Below are 16,997 nucleotides of genomic sequence, written 5' to 3'. Positions count from 1 at the left end.
CAGATCAACATTCCTGAAACCTTCACCTTTCTTTATTTTCAGATATTGTATGTTGGATACAGTTTGCTGGTCATGTTTTAGTTAATTTTATATCTCATTATTGTTTGGCTGCTAATTAAGGAAAAAGAATCAATTAAGGGGTCTGAGTCTTCAAGAGCAAGTCAAATAAAATGAATTCAAAAGAAGTTAATTAGGAGCAAAAACAGGTCACTAATTAAGAAAAGGGTTAGAATGAAAACCTGCAGCCACTACTGAGCCATCCAGGATCGGAGTTGGGGACCACTGGTTTAGGGTTTATGAAGAACTAAAGTCTATCACAGTACACTATTTTAGCCCCGTTACATTGGCTAGCAGTTAGTTATAGGGTCCAGTTTAAGATCCTACTTTTAACCTTTAAAGCTCTGAATGGTCTGGCTCCAGTATTTGTTAAAGATATGCTGAATTTTTATCATACAGGTAGACCACTTAGATCATCTGACCAGTGCTTACTTGTTATTCCACACACTAAATTAAAAACAAAAGGAGATAGAGACTACTCTGTTATGGCCTCCAAACTCTGGATCTGTCTCCGCCCTGATATCAGAACATCTACTACTGTAATTACTTTTAAAACTCGATTAAAAACATATTATTTTAGACAGGCATTTCTTTTTTGTTAGGTTGTTTTTAGATCTTTCTGTTATGTATTTTGTCTATTTATTTGATTTTAGCTGTGATGGCTTGCTAATTTTATTTTATTTTGTTATTCCATAGTAATAATTTTTTATTTTACTTTTATTATCCTTTTTTCTTTTTTTTTTTTGCTATTATTGTTCCGTCATTCTAAAGCACTTTGTGCATATCGCTTAAAAAGTGCTCCATAAATAAATAAATGAAATGAAATCATTGGATGCAAGGTAAGCCTGGAGCTTAAAGTAAGAGGGTATCAGTCCATTGTTGGGCGCACAAACTCACATTTGGCCAATTTAGACTCACCAGTTAACCTGATGGGCATGGCTTTGGCATGTGAGAGGGAAGTCCAGAGGTAAACCCAATGAGCCTGGTGAAGACAGTGCAAAATATGCAAAGATGAGGATTTAGGTATTGATTCAAACCATGTACTCCAGAGCTGTGAGGTTGGAACACTAACCCAGGTAATCTGATACTTGAAAGTGCATTTCTTGAGGACAACTTAGGAGTCATAGGGGATTTGCCACTTTGCACATTTAGGCACTATACAGAAGTTATTAGGGAATGCTAACAGGCTGTTGGATTACATAGCAGACATTCTCAAGGTATACAACGCACTGACAGTAGTGAAGACACATCTTGAATAGTGTATGCACAGAAGAGATACTCCAGAGAAGTTTGACTTCACTGAATTCAGGATTGCACTGTACGAGTTATTAGGCAAGATTAAAGGAGTTCAATTTGTCAGTTTAGGCGAGAGAAGACATAATAGGAGTATTAAAACGCAATTAGTGTAGCAGATGTCCACTGTTAAGCTGCTATTTAAAATGAATACAATAATTAGAACAAGGCAGCACTATCCACAGTACAGGATGTGACCTTAAAGTTTTGGGCCTGATCTACAAAGAGACACAACAGGAAATCAAACAAGTTTTATTTCTAAATGTAATCCCATTGAACACCATTACACTCATAAACAGATTCACCAATTTTTTTAAAACCATTCATTAAACTGATGTCGTATTCTTGTTAAATGATATAATCAGTGAGCCTCTGCGCCAGCCTGTATTGCCACCTTACAGTTGGCCCTCCATATCCAAGGGGATTGATTCCATGATTCCCTATGGATACTAAAATCCTTGGATATTCATTTCTCTTCCTACCATGCACCTACCTACCGTACCTTGTATACTATACATCATCTCTAAATTACTTATAATACCTTAAACAATGTAAATTTTGGCATAGCAACACACTGCAACTCCAGAAACACAAGGAAAGGCTTAAATATAATGGAGTAAAGTGAGGAGGGAGGGGATGCATGGCGCCACTGTGGTGTGTACAGTAGAGAGGGTGCGATGTGCTTTGGGATGTGCCACTGTGTGGAGTGGTATAGATAAAGGACCCGAGTGAAGAGCTTGCTGCCAGTATGGAGATGCGTGCTTGTGTGAGTGGCCACGTGCGTGTGATTGAGATGGGAGTTAATGGGGGAAATGAACACCATTAGGACATGTGATGGAAGGTGAGGATTCCTCACATTTGTGACTAAGGGTAAAGAGATACACTTGAAGATTGGATGAGGTGTACCCAGATTGGTTATTTAAAATCACTGTGTGGTGCATGAGAGGTGGAAAGATCTCTACAGACTGTGAGCATACAATGGAGCTTGCAGGATCAGGTGGTGCATGTAGAGCAGGGGTGGTGGGTTCCCCTTAGGGAATCAAGTGTGATCGTCGGAGCAGGGAAATATATTAGTTGGCAATGTCCATTACTTGGGCAACCTACTATCATAACAAACAGTGGTAACTTGCGACCCACCAGCAGCAGCCCCCAACACAAAAGTGGGTTGCCACCTAGTGGATGAGAAACACTGATGTAGAGTGGGCAGAGCCTAATGGAAAGAAAGGGGCATGCATGGCAAGTGGAGTGTTTGCAGAGTGAGGGACGTGAGGAGGATAAGACCTGAAGTTCACCAGTATGAGTCTGAATTTGCTGAGCAATAGAGCAGTCAGAACAGAGAAATATGCGTAACTTTCTTTACACAGATTCAGTCAGTCAGTCAGTCAGTCATTAGCCAACCTGCTATATCCTAACGCAGGGTCATGAGGGTCTGCTGGAGCCAATCCCAGCCAACACAGGGCACAAGGCAGGAGCAAACCCCGGGCAGGGCGCCAGCCCACTGCAGGGTACACACTCACACCCACATGCCTAGCACACACGAGGGACAATTTAGAATCGCTAATGCACCTAACCTGCATGTCTTTGGACTGTGGGAGGAAACCGGAGCACCCAGAGGAAACCCACGCAGACACGGGGAGAACATGCAAACTCCACGCAGGGAGGACCCGGGAAGCGAACCCAGATATATATAGATATATATAGATATAGATAGATGGATATCGTGACCTGTTAGGGGCATAACTGCATAACCCAAACACAAGTCCCAGGTTCAGATGAAAGGTTTATTACAATAATATCTTCAACCCAGGCTCCTTATAAAAAAAACAATACAAGAATGTTTCTCTCCTCTCTCTTTCTTCTTTACCACCCAACTCTAACTCACCTTTTATACAGTATATGACCAAGAAGAACATCCAATGCTAGGACGCTGCACATAGGAAGTACTTCCTGGGTCAGGCAGAAGCCACACAAAGTAGGGATCATTACTCTGTGCAGCACCACCTAGTGGCACCCACACAACCCAACAGGACTACCCAAGGGGAATGCACCTCCCAGCATGTCCTGTAGGTGCCTGTATGGATATCATAGCCCACGGATGCTGCCATCTAGTGTGCCAGGGGAGTACATAGTCTTGGTAGGTTATCAACTCCTGTCCCAGCATTATATTGGCTTCCCTGCTTGGTAAGGATTCTGGACTTATCCTGGCAGGGACACCAGCACGTCCAATTCTGTGTGGACTCCTCTTGCCAGAGTCCTAGCTGAAGCATGGTATTCTCTGCCTTTCTTCTTGTCCCTTTGGTAGCTTGGCCAGGCTTGTAGGTATAACAGCTCTATGATGGCCCATATGATTTTCAGGGCTGTGGTGTGCTGGGCCAGTAACATCACTTCATGGGAGACCCCAAATCAAGAAGTTGATTTAGAGAAGGCATGCTCAGAAAGGGACACATTCTCTGCTCCTTGGAGTTAGTAGAGGAGGACAGAATACAAACAAAACTGAGTGTCATTATGAACAACACCACACATCCTCTCTCTGATGCACTAACACTGAGGACTTTCAGCCAAGGACTAATTCAGCAGAAGTATATCAAGAAATGCTATGGTGGCTTCTTTATACCAGCAGCAATACGCCTGTATAACGCCTCACTGAGACTGTGATAGCCAAGTCAGATGTTTCCTTTCTTTTTAGTAATTTGAGTGTGTATTTGTTATTTATTTACTGATCTTTTATTAAGGCTAAATGTCCTCCTTGGGACTATGGTAAAGTGAGGTCTGTGGCTGATTGGCATCTTTTATCATATACTAGGGGGCTTCGCTCGCCAACCCCTGGTGTTGGGAAATGACAAAGAGTGAGATGTATGAATGAGATATAGAATAGTGTGAAGGTGTGGATGATGCATATAGAAAGCAAACAATAAAGTGTTTGGCACAGTGTAAAGGTTTATTGGAAAATTTGTCTGTACACAACATTAGTAGTAAATTTGGTGTCTTGTCCTTGAATGAGTATTCCTTGGCATGGAGCACTTATAACTTTAACTTTAACGTCAGATGAACGTCGAACTCGTGAGAAGGCAACATAAAGTTGTCCATGTCCAAAAACGGGTTCAGAGAGGTAGATGCCAACCTTGTCCATGGTTTGTCCTTGTGATTTGTTGATGGTCATGGCAAATGCAGGTTTAATGGGGAACTGTCGGCGTTTCAGTGTAAAAGGTAATTCTAGGTCAGAACTTGTAAGGTCAATTCTAGGAATCAGAACAGTATTGTTAGCATGTGATCCTGTAAGAACTGTCACTTGAATAACATTGTGTGTCATGGTGTTGACGACAAAACGTGTGCCATTGCATAAACCCTGTTTAGTGTTAAGGTTTCTTAATAGCATGATTATTGTTCCGTTTTTAAGGCTAAGATTGTGTCGTGGTAATCCGGCTGGGTTAATAGTGTTTAAATATTATAAGGGGAAATTAAGATGGTCATTGTCGTCATCAGAGTCAACTTTGTCAGAGCTTAGAAAGAGTCGTGCCTCTCCAGGAAGTAATGCAATGACCTGGTTATTTATGTGATCAACATTAATATTTTTTGGACATAATATAGTGCGTTGTGTTAAAAGGGGTATTTGGTCTAATGAGATTGCTGTTCCAAATATCTCTGTAACTAAGTCGTTGCAGATAAAGGCTTGAGGAATTGTAATAATATCTGGGTGAAGTCCATCTGTATTGGTGAGTGTACCATTTCCCAGTTGTAATAACCAATTGTTATATTCTGGATGTTGACATCGCATGTTTTGTACTAACTGTATCGTTTGAAAGCAATGCCAATTGTCTGCGTATTTTAAGGTGGACTGAACAATAGCTGAGCGCATGGAATGTGGAACAATAGCCAAGTATTGTCTAAAATCCCCTCCTAATAAAAGTACCTTTCCTCCAAAGGGAATATTATTATTTATCAACGTTTGTAGAAGTTTATCAATGGTGTTGAGTAAGTGACTGGATGCCATTGTACATTCATCAATAATTAACAGTTTTGCAAGACGGATGTCACGTGTATTGCTACTGTTCATGTTTATAGTGGATAGCGATTTCTAGGATCTAATGCAGTTCATAAAGTTTTCACTTTCAGGTACATCGTTAGTTAGAAGCTTCTGTGGATATTCAGGATATGAATGTAAAGGAGGCAGTCTAATTTGACCCTTTTGACAACAACGTGTAAATTCATTATTTGTATTGCCAGTTGTTTCTTCAGGGAAGTTAAGTGAATGACAATGATTGCAAATGACATTCATTAATCCCAATGAATTTTCCTGAATAGTGGACTCATTATTGAACGCGTTGTCAGCTAACTGGCGCAAGCGTTTAGCAGGTGTCTGGCGTTGATGTCCGTGACGTGTATCTTTTGCTTGTGTCCAGTATTTGGGACGTGCTGTTTTGGAGCTGTAATCGATTCGCCTGTGCTGTGTGAGAAGTCCGTTGTAGTCTACGTCGTGCATTGTTTGTATTGAGCCTTGCCCGTTTTTGTATGTTGGTCAGTCGAGCTTTCTCTTTTTGGAGCCTTGCCTGCTTGTTTTCCGGCATTTCAGATGCGCGTTGTAGACGTCTGCGTTTATTTATGTTGTCTCTTTGCTGCCGTTTTTGTATGTCTGAGACGTGAGGTGTTTCGTTTTGAACCCGTGCCTGTTTCGATGCAGCACTTTGAGACGCGCGCTGCATGCGTCTACGTTCATTGTGTCTGTCCATTTGGGCTCGTCTCTGTAACTGTGTTAGTTGAGCTTGGCGTTTTTGGAGCCGAGACATTTTTTCTTCCGGAGTTTCAGAAGCGCGTTGTAGGCGCCGACGTGTATTTTGTTTTTTCATGCGGGTTCGTGTGTTTGGTCCCGTTATCCGAGCCGTATCGTTTTGTACCCGTGATCGTGAATTCATGACTTGTTTGTTCTTCAGCGTGAGAAATATGGATAAGTAATAAGGAGGATCGCACTCACTGTTAATATGGAGCCTTTTCTGCGGTTGAACGGTTAATAGTGCCTCATTGTAATGAGATCCACCTAGGCTGCATAGTGTGAACGTGTTGAGATGACGTATGTTTAATACGGACGGTTCCTTCAGAAATGGGGCTTTGTGTGTCATTTCTTATTTATGTTAGTGTGGTCGTGGGTGTGAATCGTTGTTTTTGTGTACGTTTCGTGTGCTATGTCCGTAGTCTGTCCAGTTTCGTGTCCAGTGGGCTTTGTGTGGCGCTCACGGCTTCTTTTTTTTGTGTGCTAGGGGCTTGTTGAATCCTCCTCTTTGTGTGTGTCCCGTTTCGTGTGCAATGGGCTTCGTGCGGCGTTGTGTACGGCGCCGGCGTCTGACTCCTTTTTTCTGTGGTTGCGGCGCCTCATTTCTTATTTTACGTTGCATTCCATCCGGTTCCCGTTGCTTGGAGGGGGGGTTGCTTGGAGGGGGGGGTGGGATTTGTGGGGCGCCTGCGCAGTACGTCTTTTGCGTTTTATCATATATCATTTGCAACTAGTGCAGAATGCAACTGCTAGAATCCTAACCAGGAAAAGAAAATCTGAGCACATTTCTCCAGTTTTGATGTCACTATACTGGTTACCTGTGTAATTCAGAATTGACTTTAAAATTCTGCTTATGGTTTATAAAGCCTTAAATAATCTCGCCCCATCTTATATATCTGAATGTCTGACGTCTTATATTCCAAATCGTAACCTCAGATCCTCAACTGAGTGTCTCCTTAGAATTCCAAGAGCAAAACTTAAAAGAAGTGGTGAGGCGGCCTTCTGCTGTTATGCACCTAAAATCTGGAATAGCCTGCCAGTAGGAATTCGCCAGGCTAATACAGTGGAGCACTTTAAAAAACTACTGAAAACACATTATTTTAACATGGCCTTCTCATAACTTCACTGTAATTTAAATCCTGATACTCTGTATATCCAATTCATTATAATAACTATTCATGGTGGCTCTAAAATCTGTACTAACCCCTACTCTCTCTTCTGTTTCCTTTTCCGGTGTCCTTTTGGTCATCTACTCAAAGCACCATGATGTTCCAGCAATGATGGATGGATTAAAAGCCAGAAGTCTGTATGACCATCAGCATCAAGTGACTCTGTGAGAACCCTAACTACAAAGAGGACTATTTCATTTATGTTAGGTAGAATGCCCAGAGGGGACTGGGCGGTCTCGTGGCCTGGAACCCCTACAGATTTTATTTTTTTCTCCAGCCTTCTGGAGTTTTTTTTTTTTTGTTTTTTCTGTCCACCCTGGCCATCGGACCTTATTCCTTTTCTATGTTAATTAATGTTGTCTTATTTTAATTTCTTATTTTGTCTTTTATTTTTCTTTTCTTCATTATGTAAAGCACTTTGAGCTACTTTTTGTATGGAAATGTGCTATATAAATAAATGTTGTTGTAGTTGTTTTAATGTCTTTGTGGTGGGATTGGGCGTGGTAGTGTGGCATGAGTGGTTCACATGTGTGATGTGGGTGCGGATGGCCCTGCATTTGTGCAGGATCCCCCGTGAACTTATTTGGACCTGCTGATTATTGCTGCTGAGCCACTACCCCATTTCAAGAAGGGAAGTGGGAGTGCGAGAGAGGGGAAAAAGGAAAGATGAAAAGGAAAAAGAGAAGGGAGGTTAAAGGAATGGAGCGTGAGATCGACAGGCGGATCGGTGCAGCGTCCGCAGTGATGAGGGCTCTGCATCAGTCTGTCGTGGTGAAAAAGGAGCTGAGCCGTAAGGCAAAGCTTTCAATTTACCAGTCGATCTATGTTCCTACCCTCACCTATGGTCATGAGCTATGGGTAGTGACCGAAAGAACGAGATCGCGAATACAAGCGGCTGAAATGAGTTTCCTCTGCAGGGTGTCTGAGTTTTCCTTTAAAGATAGGGTGAGAAGCTCAGTCATCCAGGATGGGCTCAGAGTAGAGCCGCTGCTCCTCCGCATTGAGAGGAGTCAGATGAGGTGGCTCGGGCATCTGATCAGGATGCCTCCTGGATGCCTCCCTGGTGAGGTGTTCCAGGCACGTCCAACCGGGAGGAGGCCCCGGGGAAGACCCAGCACATGCTGGAGGGACTATGTCTCTTGGCTGGCCTGGGAATGCCTCGGGATTCCCCCAGAAGAGCTAGAAGAAGTGGCCGGGGAGAGGGAAGTCTGGGCATCTCCGCTCAAGCTGCTGCCCCCGCGACCCGATATCGAATAAGTGGAAGAGGATGGATGGATGAGGTTTAAGGAAAGAAGAAGAGAAGCAGGAGCATGAGAGAGTGAGCAGGTGTAATAAGAAGAAGCAGGCAGACAGGAGTGGAGCCCCTGGAAGGAGTGTGTGGCTGATGCTAAGGAGAGGGCGCAGGAGTCACTCCTGTTGAATGTCTAAGAAGCAGGAGCAACCACTAGGCTCAGTAGTGTGCTCTTGCCATGAAGAGCCAATGGATCGACGGTGGTGAGAGGAGAGAGCGTGCTTTCGCCAGGTGGAGCCAGGAAAGGCAGCATTGGGCTCAGAGCTGGGCACGGAAGCTCCCCGCAGATGCCGTAGGATTGGCACCGGGGTGTGACGATACAGGTTCTACTCCATGTTCCCATCTCTCTTGGGAGCCTCTTGAACTTGTCATCGTTGGTAATGTAACCGGATGAGATGAACAATGAGGACACCAAACAAAGCAAGGGAAAGGTGCAAACGTGCTTTTATTTAAAACAAAACCGAAACAGTGTCTATGCAAAGTGCAGTTCTCCAAAAGTCAATAAATAAATAATCCCTTAGAAAAAACAAGTGGAGGCTAAAATTCCAATAAATAACTCCATTTAAAATCGAGGGTAAAATACTGGCTGGAAGCAGTCCCTTCTTTAAAAACCTGGTGCTTTCTTCTTTTAACTGGTGGCTCCCCTGCTTCTCCCATATGGGTCCTGCAACAGGGGAGTGTGACGATGTGGGTTTGCTCCACGCTCCTATCGTCCTTCCGTCGGTAATGTCACAGATGAGCTTGGCAGTGAGGCATAACAATGAAACAAGGGGATGGTGCAAAAAGTGCTGTTATTAAAACCAACAACAATCAAAAACAAAGTGTCCAAATAAAGTGCAGTGTATAAAAATCTTTTAAATAAATAATCCCATAAAAACAGGTGAAAAGTGGAGGTTAAAAAAATCAATAAATAAATCCTTTAAAACGAGGTTAAAACAACGGTTGGAAGCAGTCTCTTTAAAAACAAAGCCTGGTGCCTCCTTTTTACCTGGCGGCTCCCCTGTTTCTCCCATCGGGCTTCCTACCAGGAAAGTCACCCTACCTGCAGCTGACCTTCTCTCTCCGTTCTGATCTGGAGGATTCCCGATCCCTGGCTTCGGTTTAGCACTCTCCAGACCAAGACTTAGGTTTCCCCAACGGCCAGGACGTTCACGCTGGGGAATCCATCTCCCAAGCCTCCCGACTCCCGCTGTCTTCTGCGGCGAGCCATCCTTCTTCTAGTCACTCCTGCTCCTCACAGAATGCTCAGCGGGAGCGAGCACAATCGACTGCCCTAGGTGTCGGCCAAACACCCCGCTAGGGCTCAACTGTCCAGCTGCCTGCGAGCCTGTGCTCACTCACTCTCTCTCTCCCTGTCTCTTTCACACACCGACTTTCTCCTCACTGCTTCCTGCCTTCTTCCCTGCAACCTCCATCTTTCTTTTCTCTTTTCTTCATTTTCCCTCAACTAGCCGGCTTGCGCTTTTATATATCACGGGGATGTGGAACAGATGTGGCAATCAGCAGCTCCCGGGAACAATTATGGATGCGGACGACTCCTCACCTGTGCACTTAAGTGAGAATCGCCTGCATCACGAATTCCCCGAGAACCGCTTGGCCACACACCACCATGCCCCCTCGCTAAGCCACAAGTGCGGCGATTATTTATTTTAAAAACTGGCCCTTTTGACATGAGCTGTGGACCCGCTATACCACAGGGACTTGCCCTACCTGCAGGTGCAGCTGACTTTCCTTCTGGTCCGGTAGGCTTCCGACCCCTGGCTCCGTATGGCTAATTCACCAGACTGAGACTCAGGTTCCCCAATGACGAGGGCGCTCACATTGGGACACTCCCTCCCAAGCCTCCACGACTCCTGCTGCCTTTCGCCATCCACGATCCTGGTCACTCCTGCTCCTCTGAAAAACTCAGCAGGTGTGACCCAATCCATCCACCCCCGAGTGCCAGCCAAACACCCCACTAGGGCTCACTTCCCAGCTGCCTGCAGCCACCATTGAGTCTGCTCTTCCTGCTCGCTCACTCGCTCACTCACCCACACCGGCTCTCAGCCTCCAGGTTCCTGTTCTTCCTCTTCTTCCTCCTCTAACATCCTCTCTCTTTTCTGATCTTTCTTCTTCCCCTCTGCACTTGCGCTCCTACTATTTACAATGGGGACGTGGCACAGGTGTGACAATTAGCAGCTCCCGGCATCATTTCCGGACACGAGTGATCCCACACCTGTGCACTTCAGTGCGGAAACACCCAAGCCCGTATCTCACCCAGGAACGCCTCCAGACACAATACTACGCCCCCTCTTTAATTAAGCTGCAGCAATTATTCATTTAAAAACATCTTTCCTTCTGGGCCGCGGGGGGCAGGAGAAGAAGGTTGTCTGCGCCTGCTGGGGAACTTCTCCTTAGGCTGCAAGGTCCAGAGAGGGCAAGCCAAAGAGGAGTCGGATTTTTAAAGGGGCTCCGAGGCTCATTGGAATTAAAGACAGTTTCATGCCTGAGTTTTAACCTCGTTTTAATGGATTTATTTAGTTGCATTTTATCCTCCACGTGCACTTTGTTTTTATGGATTACTTAATTATTATAAAAGGAACACTGTTTTGTTTTCATTTGTTTTATTAAAAACACTAAGCGCCTTTTCACCATCCCCTTGCTTTGTGTGTGTTTTGTCCACTTCTGCCAAGCTCATCCGGTTATGTTATCGACAGTGTCGGGTTCAAGAGGCTCCCCGACAAGAGTGGGAGCATGGAGCCATCCCACAACGTCACAGGGACAAAAAAGTACTAAATTATTATCTATTTATCTGTCTTTTATAGCACGTGCAAGAAAGAATTTCACTCCGTGCAGGTGAAAATAATGACCCTATAATCATTTAGGGTTTACATGATTATATGTATATACTGTATAGGTATTTGAGTTTATGTATTTATGTATATACAGTATATCAAAATCTGATTTTTTGATTGTTTAGATATATTTACCATTGCAATTATGCTCCATTGATTTTATTGTTGGTTATCTCTTATCTTGGTTTACAAAAAAATTAAAATTAATAAGACTTAATTATGGTCTTCCCACAATATTTTCTAAGTCTGCTTTTGTAAGTGTATAGATATTATTGCATTAATGTAATTTAGTATAGCGGTGATTAATACAGAATAAAGTAATTGTTTTGTCAGTTGTTTAGCTTAATCCAGAGTAATAAAAAAGCAAAGCATTCAGTGCCTTCTTGTCCCAACAGAATATTCATAAAGATGTTTAACATTGCCTATCCTATGATAGATTTCAAACAACTATCTACAACAGGAAATTGAGGATATTGATCCATTTTGACTGTTAGAAGTCCATCTGTAACTAAACATATTGATTGATTACTCATCCCATTAAAAATTCATGAAGAGTTTGAAATCAAAAACTACTAAGTGACACTGAAGTAATATACTGCTGTATAGTTAATGATTTTATCAATCACTTATAACTGAAGTAATGGGTGCATTAGTAGACCATGAAATAGTAAACAATGGTTCAATTAAAATCCTAATATCAATGAAGTCGTTTTACAAATATCAGCATATGCAGCATACACTATCCACAACTTAGTACTAAAGCTCATACACAGTAGTGTTTCTGCATTCTTGTACAGGAATATCACACTTCTCATCATCAGAATATGTCAGTTATTTGCATGTAATTTAAAATACAATGATATCATTCATTCTACAAGTTTCAAAGACCATTACCTAAAACACTGCTATCCTGTTCTGGCTTCATCTTCTTATGGTTGTTATGGATGATTCCACCTTCTTCAGCCCTTATAGCTTCACTGTGTTCACTCTATGCTATGAATAAATAGCTGCATTCTCAAACATCTGACACATGCCTGCTTTACGTACAGAGATCAAATTTTAAGGGAGGAAAACTAACAATATTATACCAAAATGGAAAACAAGCTTAAAAGATTACTGAGATTATTGTTTGGAAGGACTTCACTGCCCAGTGTCACCATTCAGTGTAACAACATGCCCTTGGATACTTGGAGGAAACAGAAGTGCCCAGCGGAAAACCCAGCACAAGTAGAACAGGAGAAATCAACGTGGAGATCCCCTTCTAAGCATCAAACGTTTCTGTATTCTTGCATCGAGCATTACGTTTAGACAGCATGGACTGTGGGGTAGTTAACTGAAAAGGAGAAAAGGGTGCTTTAGGTCTCACTGAAAATGTTTACTCATTTGTTAATACATTTTATAATAAATGTTAAGCAGTGTGGTTACATTTTTGAGATGTGTTTGTTAGCAGTTTTAACTAAATCCTGAATATAGACATTTCTTAGCATCCCCAAGCTGGGTTTCTTCATAGCTTTTTATTCATGCCCTCCGTGTAAATGTGCACTGTATTGATTTCTATTATTTTAACATGCAAAAGAATGAAATTGTCATTTAGATCACCAGCTTTCACTTGTTCAATGAGATGGCAGAACCCCTGCCTTATCAACTTCCTGTTCACTTTCTTTACAAGTACGACGCACTCGTGATCGGAATTGTTGATGCCCCCTGCCCCACCTTTTTTTGCTGATTGGTCATTTGATTACATTTAGTTTTGCCACAATTAAATCGTGGTCTCGAATCAAAATGCAATACAGGAGGAGTTACAGCTTAGCAAAATGCAATACGTTGGCTTTGCTTTTAGTTATGACATGCGATCTATGGACATGAATTAAAATGCAATGCAATCATCTTCAATACCAAAAGAAACCCCCTTCCTTCAACGCTGATACAATGGGAACAAATACAGTTTGCCTCCTCTTTGCTCCGCTAGCTGTTGGGCTGCTGTTCTGTCGCGTGATGTGCTTCTCTCACGGCGCTTCGTATATTTAAAAGCCTGTACAGCATCTGTCCCTTTTTGGCTCTTTGCTTTGTCTCTCTCGCTCCTCCTCCAGACGTCCTCTGCTCCTGTTGGGGGTCCCACTCCTGATGTGCACCCCTATGATCAAGAAGATGTTTTTGCATTCTTTTAACTGAGAGACAGAACTGTCACCTCTGTCTTCACATGGAGTTCATTTGAAGTGTTTGAATAAAGCTCCTGTCTCTACAATCTCCTGTGTTTCTGTGCAAATCTGTGACCCAAGTGTGACAAAATATAAAATGTTGTCAAAGCCTTAAGGAGCAAAGCTTCTTCGCTTCAACCACCCACCCAAACAAACTAACAAAACTACAGGACAACCTTTTTAGTGAGTCTTCAGTTATGCAATTAAGTTTTTCGTCAATGTTGCTAAAAAGGCCACTCCGCTGATTCGCTCATCACTACCTATATTTTTTGATGTTATATTATAAGAATGTTTAGAATACGGATGGATGGTTATTATATGTAACCATCGTAATGAAGCAAGGTCAGTGGTGGCCTGCTCCATGTTGGTCAAGCAGGCAGATAGGAATTTCATTGCACTGTGTACACATCACAATAACTGGAATAAACCGTTGACAAAGCAAAACCTTGCATTTTAATAAAAAAAATCCAAATCTATCGTACACCTTCCTATTGTCACTAAGTGTGATAGAGATAAATCTTTTGAACGCATGTGAAGTCGCTCTGCCGAACATGGTAGAAAGAGAACGACTGAGGATGGCATTAGTAACTTTTTCATTCTCTTTATGATGAGGTAGGTATAATTTTAGGTTTTGATGCCAATACAGTATCTTCTTTTGTAGCAATGTTAAATCAACATGCAATGAGAGATTAGGAGCACCCGCTGAGACAGCGCATTGCCACACCCACCAGATGACAAACCAATTCAGGATCCCAGATTAGGACCCCGCGTGCAGCCATGCAATGGGTGACACCTCAGATGGAATGGAACAGTGTGAGGTTTTTTTATGATGGCTGGAGTGCCAATTCTGCCACCAACCCCCAGGTTTTCCCTGCAGGGCTGGATGCAGATTAACATCATACCCAGGACGGAGCAATTGCAGGTTAAGGGCCTTGCTCAAGGGCCCAACGGAGTAGAGTCACCTGTGGCATTTACGGGATTTGAACCGGCAACCTTCCGATTGCCAGTGCAAATCCCTAACCTCAGAGCCACCACTCCGCCCTATACATGCAATGAATCAAGTTTACATCATCATCATAAGATTATCAAATGCTATCAGTGGTACTTTCTCCAGTAACAGCATGGAGACCTGTAGTGACGTCTGTCAGATTTACTTATTGTTTTAATATGAGTACTGAAACTAAGATCTGCCTCTAGAAGCACCCCAAGAGTTTTGACTTGGTTTTCAGCCTTAAGTCCCTGGGATTCTAAATAAAAGGCAATTTTAAGTCTAATAATTACAAATAATAAATCCAGTTTATTAATGCGTGATTAAACATCCATTCATGAAACCACAGTAAACTCAGAAATATAAAGAAGCAGCGTTCATGGTTCAAACCCAGAAAGGAGTTGTGACAATTACGCAATCCAATCACACTACAGTACATAAAGAACAAACTCTCGTCTCATGAAAACAGAGAAACTGATAAAGAGGTAGCGCAGATGACGGATGGAACACTAGCTTTATATGCAAAAGAGACAGCATTTAAAAGACACATACATTTTTACTTTCTTACCTTAACCCATTATTCAAATATACCTGGGTAAGTACATCAACTAGTGCTAAATAAACGTCTAAGGTCCATTTTACTGTGCTGTGCAGAGTTCGTGTTTAACTCAAGTATGGCCTGCATATCTCTCTTGCTTTTAGAAGCCACTCTGATACCAAGTGTTAAAATGATGTCTGACTGGCATGTACAGTACAAGAAGCATTAGAAACTCCACAGCATTACCACAAAGCCATGATTTGCTTCCCAGAGATATGAGTGTTAGGCTAATTGCCGTCTTTTTATTGGCCTGGTGTGAGTGAGTGTGTGCTGTGAAGTGGCTGGCACCACATGTAGGGGTGGCGTATGTTATGTTCCAAATGCTGCTATAACTGAATTCGGGTCAATGAGATCCTGTAATGAAAACTTGGTGGTTTAGAAAATGAATGAATGAATGTGTTCATGTTGTGCTCTTCAATTTCACACTACTGTTCAAATATGATTCTGCTGAAAACTTTTCATAACACCTACTTTGTCCCTCAGAAGACCTAACCGCATACAGTATCACAAGCTTAACTTAATTCACATACTTATATCTATGTTCAGATGTCTAATGCATTTAAGGTGTTTATAAAACCGTTGACGTTTGGTACATAACATTTTATATCATTGAACAGAATAACTAAATTCCACCCTGTGAACAGCAAACGGACAATAATGCTTTATGCAATTAAGCCATTTGCTTCATCCTCTGGCAAAGAAACTCTACAAGTGCAAAACAATAATGGTGATATCTTCCTGCATACTCTTCTGATTCAGAATTAATAACCTGCAGCAAATGTAGTTTGTCAGCATTTTGACACATTTGAACATGTTCTTTAGAGGACCCCAAGTGAAAAGTATTATTTAAGCAAGCAATATATTCAGAGTCTCCTTCAAGCGAGGATAATGAATCTCCTGAGATTTGAAGTGCCAGAGGGTATTTTTTCTTCACTTACGAAAATATGTAATAAACAAATGTCTGCTTAAAAAATTGTTTTCAGGAGGTCAATATGCATTGTTTCCTTTCACTGACACTGATCGCACCTATTTCTTGCTCTACATGCTGCCCCATATTAAAACCTTTCTTTGTTTACCATATGTAGCAACACTCAAATTAAGAGCTGTGCTACGTTAAAAAAAATTCTCTTAAAACCACAAGTCCTCTGAAGCTGTGAGCTAACATTTTTTTAAAATTGCTGTAGACGCCAGTTATGTAGTGTAAGCAATTGACACAAATTAGAGAACAGAATAAAATGTCTATTTATAAGGTAAAAGAGCTCCTATTATTTTGCATCCCTGTAGTTTTTGTTGTAATTACAATGTGTTCATTTTTCTCAAAAAGCTTCTCTTGTCCATTTTAAATGTTCCAAAGTAAAGGCCACCACGTCTCCACCTGAAAGGTCTCTGCTAAGCTAGATTTCTGACTTAATACAGTAAACACAAGGAAACACATCTGAACTTAAGTGACTCAAGCAAGTAATTCAGTGAATAAAAAAATAAGTGGAAGGTAACCCTCTTCATGTTCCAAGATGCATAACTCGTGCTTTTATCACCCCTCACCCATTTTCATGCCCGCTGCACTTTTTAAAATAAGCAATATGAAAAGCACAGTCTAGTAACAATGCAATAAATGCTTGTGTAAAGTAAATGATGTGTTGAGTGCAGGAAAAAAGTAAAATGTCAACAGCGCAAATAATCCAATATCATCAGAAAGGTGCACTGTATTCATAAAACTAATGCCATAAGATTTATTTTTGTGCTAGACTATATTTGTTGAACTTAAACATCACTATTCAGTTTAACCAGAGCCAGACTTGTGCAA

This window comes from Erpetoichthys calabaricus, chromosome 2 (assembly GCF_900747795.2).
Source record: "Erpetoichthys calabaricus chromosome 2, fErpCal1.3, whole genome shotgun sequence".
NCBI lineage: Eukaryota > Metazoa > Chordata > Cladistia > Polypteriformes > Polypteridae > Erpetoichthys > Erpetoichthys calabaricus.
Note: the sequence above shows the minus strand (reverse complement) of the source record.